Source organism: Strix uralensis, chromosome 5 (genome assembly GCF_047716275.1).
Source record: "Strix uralensis isolate ZFMK-TIS-50842 chromosome 5, bStrUra1, whole genome shotgun sequence".
NCBI classification, from domain to species: domain Eukaryota; kingdom Metazoa; phylum Chordata; class Aves; order Strigiformes; family Strigidae; genus Strix; species Strix uralensis.
In genome coordinates this window covers 7,063,510-7,075,207 of record NC_133976.1, presented here as the reverse complement: position 1 = coordinate 7,075,207, position 11,698 = coordinate 7,063,510, and positions in this window count along the sequence as shown.

Below are 11,698 nucleotides of genomic sequence, written 5' to 3'. Positions count from 1 at the left end.
TTGTGCAGCCCCGTGGTGAACCGACCGGAAAACTGCCCTGAGCTAAATCAAGCAGGGATGCTTTGGAGAGAAGAATTGAAGGTTTTTACAATGTGCCTACTTTACATTCTTTAATCACAGAATTTGAACACTGAGAGAGGAACGACGACAAGTGCAGCTCTAGGTCTGCTCCTTCATTCCCGCGCTGTCGGGTTGGGAAGTGCTGGAATCATTGGAGCACCTTTTCCCCGAGGACCTCGCTGGTCAGGCTGGTGGCAGACAGCTTCTGGTTTGCAGAGCGTGGCTTGAAGTTCTCATAACATCACACGTAGATGCGTTTCTCTACATTTTGTAAGGAGGCAAGTATCCTGGAAGCGTGCAGTCACCCAAACCCCGCTGCCTTTTCACAGCTCTCTCCAGTACAGTTGTGTCTGTGCTCAGAGAAGGTACTTCCCGTGCCGTGGCTGGGGGGGTACGTGCCCTCTAAGGAGGAGTATGTTGTAGGAAGAGCGGGTCTTCGTTTCAAGCCTTGTGTGATTCTTTTAATTTCATTTTTTTCTACATAAAATTTATGGGTGGGTGTATTAATCACATTTGTAACTCCGAGCTCCTCCAGGAATGTCTGCTACAGCAGTATGACCATATCCATTGGTCAAATCTAATTTTCCCTTCCCTGATGAAAAATGCCCACCAATTCCTAATAGCAAATTAAGCAGCTAATTGTGGTCCAAACTAAAGTCAACTTCCTTTTCTCAACATGCTGCTTAGTTTCAAAAGCATTTAATTTATCCAAATTGAATAACTGCATAAAAATAAAACGTGAATTCACATCAGCTCTGTTTTGTATGTGTCAATGCCTTGGATGGAATTTGCACCAGTGGAAATATCTTTAGAAAATTAGTTTGGGGTCAGCTGGGGATTTCCCTGACCTCAGGCTGAAATCAAAAAACAATTCAGTGAAACCTTTTGAAGTTTAATTTTAGAAAAAATTATTCTAATGTTATGCTGAATAAAAATCTTATGTCAAAAATCATTGTGAGTGAAACAGCGTTGAGCATATACACTGAAAAAATGTTTGCATCCTATTGATTCGCTTTTCCATTTTCTAGCTCCCCCCCCAACCTGGTGGTGTGCCTTGCTGCCCTCCTGCTGCTTGCAGAGCAGTTTTGCCACCTGATTCCTGCACAGTTTGTTGCTACGTGGATTGCATGGCTTCCTTTAAAGAATATTTAATTAAAAGGGTCAGGTGAGCAGCCTGGTTTTGATACAGGAACAGGGGAATAACCTATATTTTGATCAGTGCTTCTCTGTTACCTAGGAATATTGCTGCTTTATCCAGGCTACAGGATGTTTTATTTTAATGAAGTTCAGTCTAATACCATTGCTCCTCTTTTCCTACAGCACAGTGACCTGCAGGTGTGACAGGTCACTGGGTAAATCATTTGATGGGCGAGAGGATGTTCCTTGGGGAGCGTTTCTCGAGGGATTCCAGTCAAAAGCGCATTTAGCAAAGAGCATTTCTAAAGCAGCATTCCCGAACGTGTGAGCAAGTAGTTAAATCTGGGAAAATGTACGTAGATGAAAGAGAAATTGTTTCACATCCTTGATTGTGTAAAAGATCTCTGTTATCTTATCGTTCTCTGGAAAGAATTTGGACTCGAGTCAGGTCCTGGAATTTGAAGTTGCGTCTTCACTGATGTGAGGCTCGTTTTTCCTGGCTTGCTGACAACCAGATAATGTGTTGCATGATTGAACAATTTTTTTGCCTGTTTTCGATGGCAGTATCTCCTCCTGCATCTCTCAAGCCCCTAAAACTCAAGGCAGGGGACTGGGGGAATTAAGTCCTTCCCACTGTAGATCAGGTTTGTGACCACCTGAGGAACCTGAACATATGTAAGTCCATGGGACCCAACGAGTTGTGCCTTGGAGTTGCTCAGCGTGGAGAAGAGAAGGATCCAGGGAGACCTAATTGCAGCCTTTCAATATATAAAGGGGGCTTAAAGAAAGATGGAGAGAGGCTTTTTACCAGGGCCTGTAGTGATAGGACGAGGAGCAGCAGTTTTAAACTGAAGGAGGGTAGATTTATATTAGATATAAGGAAGAAATTCTTTACTGTGAGGGTGATGAAACACTGGCACAGGTTTCCCAGAGAAGCTGTGGCTGCCCCCTCCCTGGAAGGGTTCAAGGCCAGGTTGGACGGGGCTTTGGGCAACCTGGGCTAGTGGAAGGTGTCCCAGCCCATGGCAGGGGGGCTGGAACTAGATGGTCTTTAAGGTCTCTTCCACCCCAAACCATCCTGTGATCTGTGATGTACAGCACCTCACTTGAGGCCTGTTTGAGCTGAGGTGCTGTGTTAGTCCTTCCTCTGGGATGGAGCCAAGGTGACTGGGAAGGTCCAAAATTAGAAAGTGCTGGATTCACCCGGGAATGTCAGTACTCACAGGCAACACTGTGAAGTCCAGCTGGTGGGATCGGCTGTCTTTTTCTACCCTGCAATGCTGTAATGTGATAAAATTTTAAAAATGGTATAAAACTTTTTTTTTAGTGAATTGCTGAGTTTTCAGACTTGCTCTAATTTTATTGACTTCCCAAGCCTTTAGAGAAGTCAGTTCTCTTTGTGTTATGGAGATAATATATGCAAATACATCAAAGCACCCACACCGCGGCACCCACGCATAATGTAATTTTATATATAATAATGCTTAAAAAAACACCTCCGCATTGTGGATACTGCCTGATTTGCTGAAGTTTTCAGGTTTTTTTCTTCATTTGCCCTTTCCGGTGAAGCAGCAATTGTGTGCTTGGCAGGGCAGCCCCATGAGAGCTGCGAGGAGTTACCGTGTTCAGCCCCGGCAGTTCGCTGACGCAGCCTTCTCTTTACTTCACACGGGAACGCGTTTGACTTAAGTAAATGCAGTGCTGTTGAAAAGTGCTGACTTGGGGAAATAACCCAGGATGGGCTTTGTGGGCTGGCAGCGCCGCTCTTCCCAGCCCGCCCAGCTGAGCAGCATCAGCACCGGCTGCGGCCGAGGGCGAGCAATTAATAGACCGTGCATGTCCGACCTGAAGGACCTCCGACGCTGCGGGAGAGGCACGGCGCTGCCCGGGCAGGGTCGCTGAGCCGCTGTCAGTACACGCTCGTTATCAGAACGGCCAGTGCACTTTTCTGTCGGGAGGTATAAATGAAGGTAGAGAAATGAAAAAGTGGGTAAACCAACTTGCTAATTACCATTGTCCCCAAAAAGTTGTGCTGTAGTGTTAAGATCACGTATGCCAGCCAGGTTAAGTCAGTATTTTCAAAATAAATACAACAATAATAATACCTTGAGCCTGCTGTTGCCCCCTGATAAACACATTAGATTTTTTCCTTTTTTTTTTTTTTTTTCCTTTGAGCTTCATCTCTCATTTTTTCCACACCACGTTTTTTCCTCGGCCACGTGCCACTGCCCTGCTGAAGATGCTCGTCTGAGACGACACTTTGCTGTCTCTTCTCAGAACTCAACTATAAATAGGTTTTTTCCAACCACTCCAAGTGTATTGGAAGTAGGAAACTATTTGGGCAAATATCAAACAAGTGAGTAAATGTCAAAACATTTACTCGTATTGTTTGAATTATAAACTTTGCTTTTAAGTTATTATTGTCAGGCTATGATTGTGCCATTAAAACACTTGGTGGTTATGATCATCGTTAAGAACAAACAGTGTTTTGTTCAACAGACTCCTTCCTTCCTTCCTTCCTTCCCTCCATTACCTGGATCCAAGCTGTCAGGCAAATAAAAAAATGGCTGAGACATTTAAAAATTTAGATTTTGCTGGTGTTTGTTTGTTCTTTGACATTTACCTGTAGGAAAAAAATTTCTGTTGTGCATGGAATAAAGAGGAGTGACCTTTTCTGCTGGAAACAAGTCATGGTTGACAGTCCAAGAGCTTAAAAACTTTGTTTTATTTACCCCCTTTTTTTTTTTGCAGGTTTTTGGTAGTACCTCAGGGTTCTCTTGGTAAGGACACACCCATCACACTCTCATTAATGTGTTTCACAGCCCTGATGCTCATGAGGGACCTGGGAAGCCATTTTGGGTGCTGGTGATGCTCTTCTCCACTAAAGGTACCAACCTTTTAGCTGTGATACAGCTGTTGGCATTATTTTTTAGCTTTGGGAGGCTCTGTAGTTTTGTTGCAATCCCACATCTGTTCCTTGTAGTTCTGATAGTAGCATTTTGTAGGTAAATGGAGATAAGCATCATTGCTGTCCTGCCAGCCCCAACACTCCACAGGTGTGAGCCACCTCCCTCCGGTGCAGCCCAGGGGTTGGCAGCATGATGAGAAAACCAGCGGGTGTCTATAGTTTGGGTCATGTGATTGTGGTAGGTACCTGGCTGCACGCTCTGCTCCATCCATTTGATTTAAGTTATTGACATTTTGGGAAAAATACTAGCTTTGAGTTTATCTACGTGGTGTGAAATCCGTGAGGCCACATTTGTCCCTGAGAAATAACACCACCGGCGTGCTCCTGATAAATTACCCAGTACTTGAAGGCTGGTTACATCACTCAGCTCTATTTGCAGAAAATACTTCTAGACAGTTCCTGCCCCTGGAGCCCCCTTGGTAACAACACAGGGATGATTTTTGTGGCAGCTTGTCCTAATGGACCATAACTTCTCCGCATGGCCAAGTGCTGTTCCAGCGTGCTGATCACCTGAATCACAGTCCAGGCCCTACTGCAGGGTGTTATCTTTGCATCTAAACAGCTGCGCCGCTAAACCTGTCAGTGCTGCCTGGTCCCAGCAAGCTCCATGGCACCTGATGGGTGTTCGGCCGTCCCCAGGCCTCTATCAGTATCAGCATCCTGCAGTGATAAAGGTGAGGAGCATCATTTTGGGGTAGACAGAGCTACTTGTAGGAGTTTGAAATATTTCATTTATTTCAGATGTCAAATTTCCCTCCCAGATGCTGGAATTTGAGCTCTCTGTGCATGAGGAGTCTCCCGCTGTGTACTGCTCTTCCTCAAAATAGGAATTTAAACTGGAAGATAAACCTTAAAATGCAGAAAACACCAAAGGTGGTGTGACCAGTCAGGGAGTGATGCTGTAAAAAGTGATGTGTTGGGTCCTGCTGATTCCACTAAAAAAAAAAAGCCCTCTGGTATCTATAAAGCCTCATACAGATGCAAAATTGCTCAGGTGCCTGCATGTGAAAATGGGCTGAGATGTCCACGCTGTGTGTGAGGCATCGAAGTCCTGCTGCAGTTGGTGGAAATCAGATCAGTGAAGCCTCAGCAGCTACTAGGTGTTTCCTTTAGGGTGAGTTCAGCTGCTGCCGAGGTGTCACGGGCAAGATCGCCGTTGTGGTAGTAGGAGCTGCGTGTCCTGCATATCCATAGCCACCAAAATTCAGGTGCCTTTAAGTGCGTGAGGCTATCAGAGGTGCTACCCAAGGCCTCTCTGTGGGACTGGCAGATATGATACGGGGCTTAGGGTAGACCTGTGTCCTTCTCCAGTGGCACCAGAGGCTCAGCCAGGGTATGCCAGGGCACGAAACATCCCTAAATACATGTGAGCAAACAAATTGGGTTGCTCTGACCGCAGTCAGCTCGCTGTGGGAGAAAAAATGCTGAAACAGTGTTAACGAGAGACTTAATTTTGTTGGCATTACCCACTACTGTCAGCTCTGCCTCCCTGCACAGAAGGAAAAGCCCGTGCAGATACAGGGGTTGGGGATACCCAAGGAGCCTGCTCTGGACTGCTGTTCTCTGCTTGCTGATGCTACTTCCTAGGACTTGTAGCCACCAATCATCCCTTAAAAGCCTCTTTTCTGGTTAATTTGGTAAAATAAAATAAAATAAAATAAAATAAAATAAAATAATCCCCACTTTGGAGACAGACATTAATTTCTGAACTCTTGGCTTATGTCTTGGGCAGTTCCCGATGGAAAAGAGCAATGCCCTGAAAGAGCAGTGACTGACCAACTGCACCCGCCTCTCCTCAGCCAGGGGCTGCTCCAAGGGAGCCGGGTTCAGAAACTTCCACACCAGCAGGGCCAGGACACCACACACACTGTGCGTGCCTGGCACTGGGGCCACTGCTCGTCCTTGCTTGCATCTTCAGGGAATGGATTGCTGGAAGCCCCCTCCAGCTGCCCTGCAAAGCTCATGTCTGCTCTACAAGGGAGAGCTGTTCCTGGCTGCAGAGCTGCTCAGTGTCACTGCCCAGCTTGCTGCCCCACTATCTGATTTTTTAAATTTTATATATATATATATATGCACACACATATCTCTCTCTCACGTATCTGTTCATATTAAGCTAAAGATCAGATGTTCTCTCCTGGGAAGCAAGATGAATGTGTCAGGCTTTCATAACCCACCTGAAGAGAGGTTTGGTGTCTCTATTAATCCAGTAAGTGCTACAAGTTGCTGGAAGTTGCATCCCTGGAGTGATGGAAATGAAGTCCAGGTAACCAAGTAGCATGAGCGAACTGAGAGGCAGCTTTGGCTTTTCTTATCTCCACTCTGAGAAGCTCTTCAGGTGGAGTTGGGGGCTCTGGCTTCCTCCTGGGGCTCATGGTGGGAAGAGCCCTCTCCTGGGAGGAGGAACTGGCCGTCAGCCTGGTCAGGGAGGATCAGGCCGCTTCTCTCCAGGAATTCAGCTGAGCTGCTCCAGGCAGACACCGGTTCCTCATCCCTCCTGTGGCTTCCTCATCCCTCCTGCAGCAGCCTTTCTTTTCCAGTGGAAAGATGGATGCAACAGCAGGACTTAGACAAACTCTCCCTTCCTCATTGTAACCCCCGAGAGGTGTAACTGGCTGCAGCTTATTATTCAGGTTGGTCCCAAATCCAATGCCCTGTGAAACTAGGGGTTTATTACCAGCTGTGAGTCTCACCTAACATAAAATCAGAGAAAGCATCACTCTTGCCTGCAGGGTGACACGCCGCAGAGGAAAGTCTCCGCGCTTGGCATGGCCGGCACAGAGCCCAGGGGTTTATTATAGAATGTACCAGGAAGCGCCGCGCCGGGCACACTGTGCCTATTTCCTGAGCATGAACGCGCTGGGAAACTCGTGCCATAAATAAAAATTAAACCTAATCAGGCAAACTAAATCCATTTAGGAGGCAGGAAATGTTCCACGGTAATGAAGTTTGTGTCTTGAAGCCCGAAGATCCTGTTGATCCTCTACCCTTGTGCTGGCTTGTATATTGGGAGTAGAAATGTGCTGACAACTGGTTCCTAATAGACGTTTAAATATGAAGAAATAATCTCCCTCCTGCCATGACAGCTTATACAAATATTCTTTTTCTTCTGGTGTCATTCCACCCTCTGAACATCAGGACAATGGATGGCTTATCCTCATTAATCAGAGTATGAACAACTCATTGAACACGAGTGTAAGCTTCCACACTCCTGGTTTCTCTCCTGGGCTGGCAAGTAAATAGTACGGAAGGGGTAGGTGTGGTGGTGGGAGAGGAAGGGTGATTCAGGATCAGTGTGTAAGCCTGGCAACTGAAGGTCAAGCTCATCTCTGCTTTTTTTTCTTGGCTTAACATCATCACCCTCGTTTCCCAGCTGGGAAATGCAGCTCTTGCCCCTTCTCACAGGGATGGGTAAGCAAGCAAAGAACAGATAAAAAAACTACACAACTTTCAGATGCTTACAATAGCAAAAGCTCAAAGAGTAGAGAGCTTCCGTTGAAATTATGGGAAAAAATACATCATGAACATTTGATGGTGAAGTTGACCTCCCCAAACCTCTGAGGAAATGAGTGATCCCATTGTAACAGAGCACTCCGAGGCTGAATCAGAGAGGGAAGTGACTTGCACGGGAAGGCACTGTCAGCGATAGGAGCGGAGTGCTGTGATAGCTGCCACGAAGCACGCACGTGTGCTGCACCCAGCAAGAGCTGGGTCTCCAGGGCAGCTCGGTGCTAGCTCTCCCATTCACAAAGGACACTTGCACCCTGTCATACAGCTGCATCCAGCTCCCTAAGGCTTCCTGGTCACTCCTGGGCTGAACAAGACCTGGCTCAAGGAGCTGGAACCTGCCCTAGGGTCTGTGTGAAGCTTTGACAGGGAGCATGGAGCCACTGGGAGGTAGATGTGCGCTTACTGGAAGAGCTTGGATGTGGTTTTGTCATCGACTTGCAAATACAAGTGTGCTGCTCAGCAGTAACCACTAAGCCCATCTTCCCCTCCAGGTCTGGCTCATCTCTGGGCAACACATCGCTTGACCATTTCCAGCCCTGTTGCATTAGTCTCTCAGATGTTTTTCAGTAACTCTGCTGTAATCTTCTGCTTACAAACAGGGAAATGGAGAGGAAGGATGTCCTGGCTCCTCCACCACGGCTGGTCATGGAAGGTGACCAGGGTTTCCTACATGATGAAAGCCATGGTGTAGCCACACTTCCTAACCCAACCTGCCCCAGGTTACTCATAGCTCCGCCTGAGGCTGCTCGCTAACAAATAAGGGGAATTACTGCAGAGTTTCACAACAGATAAGGTGAGACAATTGTTGCCTTCTGCTCCATGCAGCGTTTTGCTGCTCAGGTGGCTGGTGTGGCACTTGGCAGGGGCTGAGCTGGCAGGAAGGGCTGGTTTGAGAGCAGTGCAGCTGAGGTGACACCCCTGCGGGATCAGAGGGGACACTGTACTGGGTGCAGCAATCGCCAGTGAAGGGACTAGGGCAAATAGCTGTGACAGACCTCAAGCAGAAGCTCAACACAGTCCTTGGCTGGTACAGGGACAGGGGGGATGTTCAACCTTGCAGGCTTTGGAAACTGGAGCTGCACCTTACTTCAATAGTTAAGCAAAAAATGTTATGTATTTTTTTAAATTCAAACCTTTACTGTACACAAATTTTTATAAATTTTTTTTTTAATTCATGGGGAACCACCCTCATACCCCAAAAACTTGGGCTTTGTTTGTGCCTCCCTCTGTCCTCACCTAACAGCTGCATTTCTTTGTGATACAGAGACCCCCAGGCTAACAGTGCCTCAGAAGCTTTGGGGAACTTCTCAGAATTAGTTTGATTCCTGGGGCTCTGTCAAACATTCATTAAAGCTCAGGGGCAGGTGCAAAGACAATCTGAAGCTGAGTTGGCTCCTTCAAGTCTGCCAGCTGGTTTCTCTACCATTCCTCATGCCTGCTCAGTTTAATCCTAAAGTTACTGACATGTCTTCTGGTTTTCTTTATTTTGCTGGTTGTAAGTAACAACAGGCAAATCCAAAGGCTGAGAAGCAAGGACTAGCCCTACTAACAAAAATAACCTTTCCTTGCAGCTCCCTTGAGGTAAGAGCACATCTGACCATTTGATGAAGTAGTCAGGGATGCACTGACAACTTGTCAAGGAAGGCATTTCCTAGTTTGGGAGGGGTCACCTCATATAGGAAAAGAAAGCCCCATTCTGAAAGGGAAAAAAAAAAGACCAAACAAAACTAAAACACGCGAGAGAAGGGTGTGTTCCCTTGGAATGGTTTGGCTCCATCTAGTCTAAGGACCCTCCCTACCTCAGGGAAAAAGATATTTATAGTTTGGGAGTCAGTGCCGTGATGAAGACTCCTCTGCCTTTGCGTCTACACGAGGCAGGGATTATCTGAAAGCAAGATGCTGTGCAGGTGGAGGGTTGCGTGCAAGAAGCAATGAATTAAAGACTTCCTCTCCTTTAAGGTCCATGTCTAAAGGGAGCATCCATATCTTCCATACGCATCTGTTTTACTATCACCTTGCTAAACTCAATTACTAGTGCCAGTACATGAGCGTACGCTGGTATCGCTTGTTCTGGCAAGTTAACAGGAATAAGTGTCAGACAGAATTATGGACAAAACAGGTATCTAGCTAACATAACTCGCTCTTCAGCTAGTGGCCAAGCAATGCTAAATGAAGAGCTGAGGGAACAGCAGAAGCGCCTCACGGCGCAGGCAGGGACCATGCTCCCCTCTCACTAGGTTGAGCAGTCACATCGCTGCTGCCTTCCTACTCCAAGGCCCTTCATCCCCTGGCTTTGCCATCATCACTGAGGTCGTGCAACCTCTGAACGCAGGCCCCAAGACACCACTCAAACCACCATCTGCGTGACTGCTGCCAATGTAGCTGCAGCCAGTGCTATTCCAGCACAGATGTAAGCTCATAACCTCTCAAAATATTAAAAGTATATTGGTAGGATGATGCCAGACCAACTTGCTGTCAGATTCTTGGAGCAGAAGAAAGAGGGTAACTTTTAGAGGTAAATACATTTAAGTAAGGTAAACAGACTTTCAAGTTTTTCCACTCGCTTCACATTCACTCCCGTCATCTTTCAGTGCTGACCTATTAAACACATCAAATGACCTGTTTAGGGTACAAGTCATCAAGAACAAGTTAGCTGGAGTTCTGGGTGCTGCAGGGGTATGGGATACACCTGAAAACTGAACTATCAGGGACGGCTTGGCTTTGTAGCTGCCTCCAGTGCTGCCTGAACAATCCTACACCATCACTGTGCTCACCACGGCTTTTGAGCTGTGCTACCCTTGGCTTCCACTCTGCCAGGAGTAACGATGACCAATCAGGCAGCTAAAGAACATGTTCTGTAATTTTTACCTTTGTGGGTTCAGTTACAAAACAGTCTGAGTTCATTCAGGAGCACTGTAAACTCCAGTCCTTCTGTTTGTGCCTCCAGCAGTACAGAAAACCAGTCCCAGCTGCTGAGCTAAAACTACCATCTACACATTTAGCCTCACACCTTCCCTGATCAGTTATGCATATCACTTTCTGAAGCTGTTTATTTTTAAGGGAGAAGCCACATTTTTTTTTGTGTGTGTGTGTATAAAACAAGTACAGGAGGAATCAAAACATCAAAAGCTTATTCCCAAATCTGCAGCCACTTGAAAGGCTGACAGTGACTGGGCAGCTGTGTGAGGTTTTACCCTACAGCAAAGGTGAGGCACTGTAACTTACAATTTAGTTTAAGTTTCACTATAGATTGAGCCAAGTTATTCTCTCACACTGGCTCCAAGCTGGACACAGTTAACAGAGGCCACCTGCACTGTCCTGGCTGAGACATGTACCCAAGCCCTGAGGCAGCCTTGGAAACCTTAGGGACATGCTGCTAGACCTGCTGATTCTTTTTGGCTACCACCAACATCCTGCCTGGGGGATAAAAAAGTAGCTCATGCAAATGGAAGTTAACTTTTTTCTACAGTGATTTCCATTCTATGATACGTTTGGACAAATGCTCAACGCCACCTGTATACAATAAAAAGAAATCCATCTTCAAGACAGTAGAATTGTTTCAAGGGTTCCTCCCAGGTACAAGCTGGGGTGGTAGGGGCAGCCTGCATGAAGCACAAGGGGCTGAGGCCACTGAATGCAGCCACTCATTCCTGAACACCTGGTTCTTCTGAGGGTTTTGTCATCATTGTTATTAAATCAAAGGTTGTTAGTTTTGGCTCTAAACCATTCCCTACTTAAGTGGGACAAGTCTCAGCAGCAGATGATTTAGCCACCACCTCAGCTATGTAGCATTTCTTTTGGAAATCTTCACCTCTATACTCTACTTAGCAGCAGTAACTCTAGTAACATGTCAGAGTCAGCACTGATTCTGGGTTGGAAATGTCCTAGCAGTCTTGATATGCAAGTATCCAAACGAAAGACAGAAAGGCAGCAAGCACACGTGCTCAGAAGGGATGGACAGGAATATTCTCTAAAGGAGAACTTTGTCCTGTGCAACAAGACAGACCTCTACCCTCAGAAGGATCA